The sequence below is a fragment of the Meleagris gallopavo genome, chromosome 9 (genome assembly GCF_905368555.1).
Source record: "Meleagris gallopavo chromosome 9, MGAL_WU_HG_1.1, whole genome shotgun sequence".
NCBI classification, from domain to species: Eukaryota; Metazoa; Chordata; class Aves; order Galliformes; family Phasianidae; genus Meleagris; species Meleagris gallopavo.
Genome location: NC_139412.1, coordinates 16,108,754 through 16,119,900, shown reverse-complemented (window position 1 = coordinate 16,119,900; position 11,147 = coordinate 16,108,754). Strand labels below are relative to the sequence as shown.

The 11,147-nt window shown below is 43.0% G+C and overlaps 1 protein-coding gene across 7 annotated transcripts in view; it reads left to right on the top strand.

Moving 5' to 3' along the window:
• Positions 1 to 1,095: 1,095 nt before the first annotated feature.
• The window catches only part of GRIA3 (glutamate ionotropic receptor AMPA type subunit 3), a 542,807-nt gene continuing 532,755 nt past the window's right edge, over positions 1,096 to 11,147 (top strand). For 5 of the 7 annotated variants that reach the window (XM_085230479.1, XM_085230476.1, XM_085230486.1 and 2 more), the window contains exon 1: positions 3,356 to 3,471. The gene's annotated coding sequence lies outside the window, so the exon portion shown is untranslated. Of the gene's footprint in view, positions 1,203 to 3,355; positions 3,472 to 11,147 lie in introns of those variants that run through there. The other 2 variants (XM_085230480.1, XM_085230478.1) reach the window with 1 other exon arrangement.

The window sequence follows — 11,147 nt, the reverse complement described above, 5'->3', positions numbered from 1 at the left end:
ATATTTTTAGTTAGTGCTGTTTTAGTGCCCTATATATTTGCTTCTGCTGCAGCTTATTTTTGCGTACATACTAAATATTGTGAAGTTGAATCTTTGTGTCCACAAATTACGGTGCTAAATTCAAACTTTCTTCCCTCTATATCCATAACCTTAAATTTACAAAATTGTAAAACACTGACTATATTTCTGATTTCTGATTTGCATTTGACCGTGTTTTTTAAGACGTGATGTGTAAATGCAGTACATTGTTCCCAAATGACATCATCTCTGGAAACCTGTAAAATCATTTTGCGTTTGACTGGCTGTTAACACTTCTGCCATGTTAACAGCTAGAATTTTATGGAAAAGAATAGGAAGCTTACTGCTTATGTAAGGCCTGCTTTGGAGCTGCAGTGCAAGCTGTTCACAACAGAAATGCAAATAGCTTGACAATCTTGAGCTTTCCAATCTGCTCTTTGCTCCTGGATTACTGTGATGGCACGTTTATATTTGACAACGCTACCTGCCACTGATAAAGAGGTGAGTCTAGAATTGAGGGGAACCATTTGAATAACGTTACTGTATTTATAAAAATTGTCCCTTGGGGGCAGAGCGTGGCTACAGATGAGCAAAACCCATCTTCCTTCATGTAATCCACCATTGTTATTGTGGTGTTCTATTTAGGAGTCTTTAGCTGGCCAGCTGGAAAACTATTTCTTGTCTGTTTACAGAGCCCTCAAACATGTCAAAAGAAAGAGTAAAATGGAAGAGAGTGGAAACAACCCAACCTTGTTTTAGAACTCTGCAGCTCAGCTTTGGTATCTGAAGGGAGCTCTGGAAGCTACTAGCTCCTGCCTATCTCAGTTAAGGAAAAATAATCTGTTAAAATGAAACCATGACAAGATGTTCAGAATTCTTTTGAGCTTATTAGACAGCGAGGCACAGGGAGCCTTGATGAAGCTGATCATAGTGGAAAGCTCTGTCATAGGTCAGGGAGCTCAATCTGGATGAAAATAGGACAGTAACGCTGGGAGAATGGATTGTGTAGTGCTGCTAATAGCCTGGTCCCAGTAGTTGTTGTGAAGAAGGGAATTCAGAATGCAGTAGATGGGAAAGAGGAGAAGAATGTCCTTATAAGCTGAGGAGATATAGCAGATATATTGCTGGACATACAATGAATAAGACCTGTATTTTGAAGATGATGGCTTCCTTTAAAATAACAGGTTAGGATTCCTATTGGTGGTACTGTCTCTTTTCTTAAACATCCCACTTGCACAGGAACTGATTAGACTGCACCTGTAGTCATCTGGGGCTTTGGGGATGTAAGAGGCAGGGTCACCATTTCCGTACGGATCTCCTGTGCACCTAACCCATGTACAGTCCATTTGGATAAAGCTGATTGCTCTCTCTAACCTAACTTGAGCGGATGCAGATAACTTTACAGGACTGTGTTACCTGTTCATCCTTAGTGACCTCTTTGCTTTGGCATCTCCCTTCCTGTAATGTGCTCCTCAGACAGGGATCTCTAACCTTTTATGTTTTCTACTAAGTGTCAACAGCTGAAGCTATGGAAGGGGAGCTGTGAGCTGAGAAGCTGGGAGATGGTGTTAGTTCTTACTGCTAATGTGGTTAGCAGTAAGAAACGAGCCATGTGGGGTATGTTAGATCGCTGGTGTGCTTATGGCTGTTAGTTTCTGACTGAGCAGTGTTGGTGGTACAGATGGACTGCTTGCTCTGCCTGGTAAGCAGTGAAAGAGGGGAGTGGAGCACAATGTGGCTGCTAAAAGCTATAGGGAAGCCAGAGTAGCCAGGACTCTGAAAAATGAATGTTTGTTAACATCTAAATCTAGTAACTCATTTTCTGCCTCTTTGGTGACTTTAAAAGGCACGCTTACCTCGAGCTTGTGGATTCCAACCACAATTGCCTTTGGCTGCAATGCTGTTAAAATTTCACAAGTTTTTGGTATTGTATTTTTAATGTTTCTTTTTCAAGGATTCTGACATATTTCAAAGTGCTTTGTGGAGGTGAACTTAAGGCTTACAGGATTTATTACGTCGTGTTTCCTACACGCCTGAGAACAAAAGTGCTTGCATTTGGAAAGGGATTCTGAAGCTCTTCAGTCTATGAAGGAGCTAGTGACAGATGGGAATAGAAGCAAAATGATTTCTATCACTTCTGGTATGTTTTAAACTATAGGCTATAAAACTGTTAGGGACCATCTGATTGAACATCTCCTGGTGGTCCATCTGACCTCTCCCTGCCTTGCAATGGATTGGATGACACAGCTCCTAGATCAGCCCTTGCGGTAATCTCCTTGTGTTTCAAGCATTTAAAAGAGCCTCTCTTAGCTTTATTTTTGTCAATTTTGCACAGTGTTCAGTGTATCTTTCTTAGTCTATGATCTGCCTTTCCCCTGTTCCATTTTAAGCCTATTTGTTTTTCTGGTGTGGCAAACAAATCACAAATTCTTCTTATTTTGTGCTATTGTACCCATAACACTACTACTAATTTGTAGTTGCGTAGTGCTTAGTAAGAAGTCAGTTTCATGTTTTATGAAAGAAGTGGAAAGTCAGTTTTCCATCCGGTGTTTTGTCATACAAAATTTAGTGCTGTTTCTGCAGGCTAGGCTGCAATTTCCTAGATTTCCTCTCATGTGAATTCCTCTTTGAAGTTCTGAAGTCTAAGAAAAGTTGTGTTGTCTTGTGTGAGTAGAGGTGGTGGGCTTATTGTTAGGATGTGAAATTTTCCAGATCAAGTAGTGGCAGTTGAGATGCTGCATAATACGTGGATAGTCCTTCAAGTTTAATTTATTTGAGGACTGAGAACTGTTCAGGAGTGGAGTTGCTCTTCTGCACCACCATAGATGCAGCAGGATATGAAATCGCTGGCGATGAGTTATAATGGAGGCCAACTGTACAGATAGTCAAGCAAGCACAGAAATGACGTCAGTCTTTCCCCCCTCACATTTCCTTCTGAGGGATGATATTATTAGGAGACTAGTATGAACACAGTCAAGCTTCTCTCTTCTAGGTGCTAAACTAAGCTTGTGATAGTCATTGTAGCTGCAGTGCGTAGAACCTGCTCTCAATCTGAACAAAGTGTTTGCTGACGTCTGTGAGCATAAAGCAAGCACCTTGTGTTCTCAGCCAAATTAGCTGTATAGTTTACCTTGTAAACTGCTTAAATGACTTAAATGACTCAACAGGGGAAAAAACACTAAAAAGTGAGCATTCAGCGAGGTCTCTTCTTGGTGTAATGGTTATACCTCTGTTGTTAGTCAGCAGTGTGGTCTTGAATCCCCAAGGGCTCAGCTCAGAGCCTGGCTAGGAGCAGGGTACTGCATTGGAGTGCAGAGGCACAGTCTGTCTCCATTGCTGCTCATAGGGCTTTGCAGATGGTGTGTGCTGCCTGCATCCCTTCCTTGTCTCACAGCTGGGCAGCAGTGCTTAGAGTTGGGTGATGTGGAAGGAGGATGCCCTGTCTCTCCTCAGGTAGGAATTTCTTCATCAGTATTTAAAGCAGGAAGGCATTTTTACTTCTGATCATTTATGGCAAGGTAAGGTGAGGTCCCTCAGCCCAAGGCTGCTCTGTTTCTGCAGAGATTTGCTGTTGAATAAGAATGCCTTAAGCTCCTGTTGGTGTAGCTGTTTGGTATGATCAAGCTCTTACCTCAGGTCTGGACTGGGCAATTGCCTCTGTTTGTGAAGAGGGGACAATGCTGAGTGTTGGGCGCTCCCTGCATCTTCCTCTGCAGATTTTCAGGTGCACTGAGAACAAAACCTTGCGAAACTGGATGTGACACATGACAGACCCGTTCTCCCCTGCAATCTCAGCAGCATTAATGCAGGACTGGTGTTGTTGGATGCATTTTATGCCCTCTGTCTGCACTGCTTTGGTGGGCTCTTTGTTGTATTGTAGTGCTGCTTTCACACAAGTATTGCATCTGGTGGCACCAGTTGAGTCTAAACAGCTGCAGGTCGCACTGTGTGCTTTCCAGGCAGACTGCAAATAGCCATCAACTTTTCCTCCTTTTCAGTACAGTTCTGTCCATCCAAGGCATTATGGCCATCATATATTTTCAGAAGAGGTTATTGAGTTGCTAGCTGGCTTTTCCAGTGTGATATTTCACCTGTAAGGGGAGTTTTTTTTTTTTTATCTTCACTACAGCCCGATGCAGTTTTTAGTGGGTTGTATTTTACCTACCTGACACACTTAAACTCTCTGGTTGTGGTTGGCTTTCCTTGTTTTGCAAAGTTTGCAGAGGAAAGCGAGGAGGAAGCGCAGTGTGTGCGCCTTTGGTGCATCGCAGCTGCAGAGGGTGAGCTCGTTGGGTTGTTTTCCTTGGCCCTCTGGAAGGAAGCAACGCTGTGCTCTGTCACATTGGTAGAGCAGGTTTTTGCAGATGGTTTTTGAGCTCACTTCCCCAGTGATACCCTGTTGCAGGAATTTGGGTGGACTATGGGCTTGTGTATGCACCAGCAGCGTGTGCATCCTTTGGAGGCATTGCCAAGGCTTTACACAAATGGCTCTGTGCACAAGTCAGTGGGACCAGTGCATCAGAGCTCATCACTTCTTAATGACTACTTCAAACTTGTCTCACAGCTGTTTGTTAGCATGACCTCTTGGCTGGCATTTAGATGCATTTTTCTCTCTTCCCGTCAAATTCACCTTTTTTCATGGTAGGCTGCTCTTCTTTTTCATAGCATATACGTAAATTTTCTTTTACAGTTAGTAGAGATGCAGGTTTACTTTGAAATGTATTCTTATCCTTATGCAGCAGGCTTACCTACCTTCGTACTGCATTTTTTTTTGTGTGCTATGTTTATAAGCAAAAAGAACCGAGAGGATAAAAAATGTGTGTCTGATAAGCTATCATTTGGAACAGTTGGTTGCCAGCATTGCTAATATGAAAATAAGTAATTCTAATGCAGACTTAGTATTGGCAAGAGCTGGAACTTAATTGCCCCAAACTACATGCTTACTGATCTGCATCAGGTCACATTTGCACACATTATTGCCTGCCTTTCAGCTGTGCTGCTTTCACTTTCTGGACGACATGAGAAAGGTCTTGGCAGAAGCTGAAGCTTGGAGCTCATCTATCAACCAAGAATATATTAAAACACAAGTGGATGTTACCTTTTCTGTATGTCTATTTTGCTGGTGAGAAGTAAATGCATGGATTCAGGCAGGCAGCAGGAAAGCTTTTCATCTTGGCAGTGGTGCAGAGCTGCCGATGTTGCAGGCTCTGGGCAAGTGGCTGCTTGAAGAACAGAGAGCAGCCTGTGACACAGGCAGGGAAGCTGTCAGCAGTGAGAGAGATAACAAACACGTGCTGACTAAATATCCAGTCTAAATCTCCCCTCTTTTAACTTGAAACTATTTCTCCTTGTTCTGTCACAACAGACCCTGCTCATGAGCCTGTTCTCTTCCATCTCACAGCCCCTCTAGATACTGACAGGCCGCTCTCAGCTCTCCCCACAGCCTTCCCTTCTCCGTGCTGCACAGCCCAGCTCTCAGCCTGTCCTCGCAGGGAGGTGTTCCATCCCTCAGATCATTTTGGTGGCCCTCCTCTGGATGCGCTCCAGCAGCTCCGTGTCTCTCCTGTGCTGAGCACTCCCCATCTGGACGCAGCGCTCCAGGTGAGGTCTCACAGCACAGAGCAGAAGGGCAGATCCCCTCCTCGCCCTGCTGGCTGTGCTGCTTTGGATGCACCCAAGATCCGGTTGGCTTTCTGGGCTGCGAGGGCACAGTGCTGCTTCATGTCCAGCTGCCATCCACCAGGCAACCACCCCAAGCCCTTTTCGGCAGGTCTGCGCTCAATCCTTCCATCCCCCAGCATCTCTTGATAGTGGGGTTGCCACGACCCAGGTGCCAGACCTTGCAGTTGGCTTTGTTGAACCTCTTGTGGTTCTCCTGGGTCCACTGCTTAGCCTGACTGGGTCTCTCCAGATGGCATCCTGTCCCTTGGACATGTTGACTGCACCCCTCAGCTCAGCGTCGTCTGCAAATACTTGAAGTGCTGTCAGGTCCCTCTGTTACATGTGCTTTCACCCAGGTGGATCTGTGAGCTGGCTGTAGTTGCCCATGGTCAGTACCTGATCAAGGACAGTGTGCGGCTGATACTTTGCGAATGCATAAATGAAATTAAGCAAATCTGTATGCGTAGCTGAAAAAAAGAATCATGCTTACTTCCACAGAGCTCTTTCTATTTGCCTCAGCATTACTTTAAGAGAAAAATAAGCAGCTGAGTTTTGTTACCTCCCTGAAAGTAAACAAATTGTGTGTAAAGTTCCTGACAAAAAATACAACTATTTTGCTTACTGGAAATAAGGGATATCACTTATTCTGTGCTCCAAACTTGAGTCACTCATGTGTATAGGTTGCATGAGCATACGTTTCTGTAGCTTGCTAACTGATGAATCTCAGGATGTTTTTGGCAGTTTTCTCAGAGAAAGCAATATTTGAATGTAACTCCAAAAAAATTATGGAAGTTGAATCAGTGCTACAGATCTGAGTCTGAAATCTTTGGGAAGTTCTTCTTTGTTCCTCTGGAAAATAGGTGTTTCCTGGCACCTTGTGAAAGATGAAGCTCTTTATCATTTTTTTTTTCCCTCTGAGATTTTTGTCTTTTTTTTATTGATAACTTTTTGATTATGACTTTTGATATGACTTGACCATTTCTTCAAGATTTGCTGCTGCTTGGCAATGTTTGTGCAGGTAAATATCGCACTGCTCTCTTATATTCCAGTAAAACCATGACATTTCTGCGTAATGCTTTTCCAAACAAATAATGGTATTTTGACCTATGTAGGGTGGGCTCTGTGCTCCTGCTGTGAAAGCAGACTTGCAGGACGTGCTTCCAGTTCATTTGTTTCACTTTTGACAAGAAAGCAAATACAACAGCATTTACTTGTCAGTACGTTTCTGACGTGGCTTTGAACAATGACTCTCATCCGTGTGTTACCCTGTTGTGCAGTGATTATGTGGTAAGCTCTGGTTTATTAGGGGATGTACGTGAAACACAGTAATTAACAACGCAAACAAAACAGTATCGGAAGGATTAATTTAGCAACAACCAAGTGCCCACTTTGTGATGGAACATGTGTTGATGAGCTGAGGATTACTATTGATGTGACATTTCTGACTGCTGTAATAACTGGCTTAACTATGTTTATTGGTGCTTGCTTTGGGAATGCCAGCTACGTCGATTGAAATGGCACCTAAGAAGACTGTTAAAAACAAGAAGTAATTTATTGCTAAAACCTTTTGTAGGCTTTTCTCTGATGCTGTATTCCTGCTGCTCAGTCAACTTGTTTGTGCCTATGGTGAGAGAAGTTGTTCCTTTTATCTGTTGTCTTTGATGGTGGAGTTGAAATGTTGCTCCTCATAGTTTGTTCTGTCCTCCGAAAGGGCAGCCTGTTGCCTCTTTCACAGCGGTGCAGGAATTGAACACCTGGAAATTTTTGGTATGTTGGTGTAACTTTGAGTGACCTACTTAACTTGCTGCTCAGGAAGCTGAAATAAAAGTAACATTCTAAACTGGAAATTTAGCAATATTTATGCAGCCTACTCTTTATTCTATCTGTGAAAATATAGTACAACTCTATATTAATTTATTACATGATATCCTTTCAGGTGACATATTTTTGACTAAGCACTAATTAGAAACTAATTGATATTTTCTTCAACTTAAGAGAAGGAAGGAGTCTGGCAGGAAAAATAAATGAAGCAGAGAAATGGGGGATACACCATCTTCTGATGCTTTAATTGGGCTTCCTGGTAGTACTGCTGTGGCCTTGTATGTGGGATTTTGGAACCCATGTACCTGGTGATGCAGGCACAGGGTTTTGAAGTGCTTGGCCTGACTCATTATGGTGTGTGGTGAATAATAGGAGTTGGCTAAATGAGCACTCCAAGCACAGCAAGCAGATACCAAAGTCTGATGAGTATCATCAATGGAATGCTAGTAGTATGGGCAAGCGGTCTTTGTGGTGTGAAATCAGGCATTCTGGTCATCTTCCCTACAGCTGTTACCTAGCTGTGTGCTATTTTGTGAGCCAGAAATATTCTCTACCCATAGTTCTGTAGAGTTTTATGATCTAGCTGCAGCAGAAAGCTGGCACCTCACGGTATGGAGTATTCCAAAGCAGAGAATTTTTCCTGTAAATGTGATTCAATGACTTAGAGAAATCATTTCAGCAGCCTACTTTCTGTAATGGAAAAATAAATGCAGAGCAAATAAAATTTCATACTGGTAGAAGTTATGAGGAAAATAATTTCAATACATTATGAGCAAATTTTGTTACATATAGTAATACACTGTGGAATAGGATTTTATTTTTTTCCATCTGGATGTGCTCTTGTTTTTGTGCAACTCTAAACCTAATTTCTTCTGATTTTTAAGCTCTCCTTCAAATTTGGTTGACTTCCTAATGACATGCAGCGGTATCTTACAAATTGTGAGAAGACCTGACAAAGATGAACTTAAATGATTTTATTGATGCAAAACGTTTCACTGCAGTCTATTCTCAGGGTGATATATGTAAACAGTTGAAGGTGCTCTTGTATTTCTGCCATTGAACTTCAGCTAGAGCTGAGGGAACACGTTGCTGTGAATGCTCTTTCTTCCTGAAAATGCTGATTTGAAGTGCAAAGCTGCACTGCTTTTTCAGAAGAGGAAAAAAAAAATCAAGTTTTGAAGTATGAGCTTTCTACCCTGCATCAGCAACAGAGCAGCCTTGAGGTAGGCATGGGGTCTGTCATTCAGGATTCCCTGGGGTTTTGGTCTCAGCCTCTGCTGCTGGAGCTTCTCTTCTTTGTGTAAATTAAATCTTAGTGGGAAGCACACTTAAACCTGTGGTCTATCATGTACTGGCTGTATGTCATGCCTTATCTTTGTATCTTGCCTGCGGTAAACACTTATAAATAAAAAGCATCTCAGCTCTAAAGGAGTGCTGTCTGTGGCTGGCACTGATAACTGGAGGTAGTATCACTTACTGGGTTGTGCAAGACTGATGTTCAAAAGTTGTTTTGCTATCTTGTAAAACAATTATTCTAGGACTTTACTGTCTTTACTCCTTGGAGATCTCTTTTAAAGCCTTCCTCCTTCCCCTCACTGAGTGCACAGAAATGCCCTGGCAATCAGCCTGACACTTACTGGCTGCCTGAACAACCCCCCCCAAACCCCAGCCTCCAAACTGGTAGTGATGGCAGGAGCTCCTTGCTGCGGGGAAGGTTGGTGGGGCACGTTCAGCTCTCCGCCGTGCTGTGTCTGAAGGTTAGAAGAGAGTTGGATAGAGCCAGAGGCAGCAGGCTCAGCCCTAAGACAGCAGTGCTGCACATGCTATCCCAGCCCTTCCCATGCTCCAGGCTGTGGCCCTCTCTCAGGCATGGTTATTTATTGTTTTGCTTCTGTATGTGGAGGTCTGATTGTGTGCCTTTGGTGATTTAATCAGCACCTCTGGGATCTGAGCACTGTAACTGCAGCCAAATCAGCCCAAGAAATGCACTTGCTTGAGCTGACTGATACCAGCTCGGTGTGGGAGAGAAGGGAACAAATCCCCCTGGCTTGAGATACATTGAGTAGAGGAATTACTATTAAACCTTTTGATGTGGCAATGCCATTCTCACTGCCCTGTTTGCCACTGAGAAACCTTTGGTGTCTACGTAAAGAATGCAGTAGTCAATGATGGTGGATTTCCATAAATGTCATTGTGAACATACAGTGACAAATGCAAACGGTCCTATTTGTACAGGTTAAGATAATTGAAAACCAGTCTCGCCAACTAGCTCTTAAAACAATCCCTGTGGGAGCTGTGTGGGAACTTCCCATTAGTTGCATCATTTCACATATAGTAAGTGTATGATGGGGATTTTTTTTCCTGATGTAGTCATTATCTGGTGCTGTCAGGTGCAAAATGCAATGTGACTTGATTGACCTACCTTCCTTGTCCCAGTACAGACAGTGACATATTCTTCTGCATGAGCTGGTTACCATAAACGTGGACAGGGGCTGATAATTACTTGTACCAGACAACAAAAGCATAGTGTGTCCCATTCTCAAAGAAAACTAATTTGAAAGAGAACAATGGGAGATAGCACAGAAACTATTTAACTCCAGTCCTCCCTGCTTGCAGCTGCTTTGGAAACAAGGCAGTAGAATTATCTCACTGATGGAGAATTCTAGAAACACCACCCAATCTTTTTCTGAGCTTGTTTTCTTTAGTTTTTTTTTCTTTTTTTTGGGGGGGGGGAGGAGGGGAGATATCCTGTGGAGGGTTTAGGAAGGGAAAGCACACGTAAAAACCAACTCAACAAGTAGAAGCTTTTTTGCCATATCCTAAAAACCACGTCATACCCTCTAACTTATTCCTGTTTTACTGTGCAGAAGTGGTTAAGGTATGTTTTTACTGCAATATTTGGATATTCTTGTGAAGCTTCCTGCAGCAGACTTACCTTACAAATTCACGTTGCGCTTTTTTATTGTTTGGAGATGGAAGTTTGAAAGTTAGTAATGTTTCATTATATACCACTGAAACTCTTTGGGTCTGCCCACTATCAGCTGTCCTAGGGAGCTGTGGCCCCCTTCCCAAGCCATTGGACTATCCATCTGAAAGAAGCTGTCATGCTAAAACTGCCTTTTTCTTTCCTGGTTACATCTTGTCTTGTTCTGAAGTACTGTTTTGTTTTTGAAAATTGTATGAAGAATGATGCAAATTCCTTAAGATTCTGAAATTCCAAGCAGAGTAGGGGCCAGGAACTTAGCTTGAATGGTGCCAGCAGGTGACCAGCTAATGAGTAACTTAACTCCACAGTGTTGAATTGCCTTTAAGCACATTCTTACGGCTCACCCTTTGAGTACCTCATGGTAGGGGATATTTCTTGTATAACTGAAAGTGGTTTTGTTAGATCAGGGTCAGCATCTGCAGCACTGTGCAGGAAAGGAGTCCTAAAATTATTATTAAAATGACAATCAGCAAAATACCTGCTGGTTGGCCAGCATTCAAGATGCATCAGCATTGCTAAGTGCAGCTAGAGAGCAGCTGTGGTTGGAAAAAGGAGTTTCTTGCTGGGAGCACACAGGTATGGTGATGGCACGTGCCCTGGGCTGACAAAGGGCTGTACTGAAGCCAAGGGCATGCATGCCCCATGTGCAGGTGGTATGGCT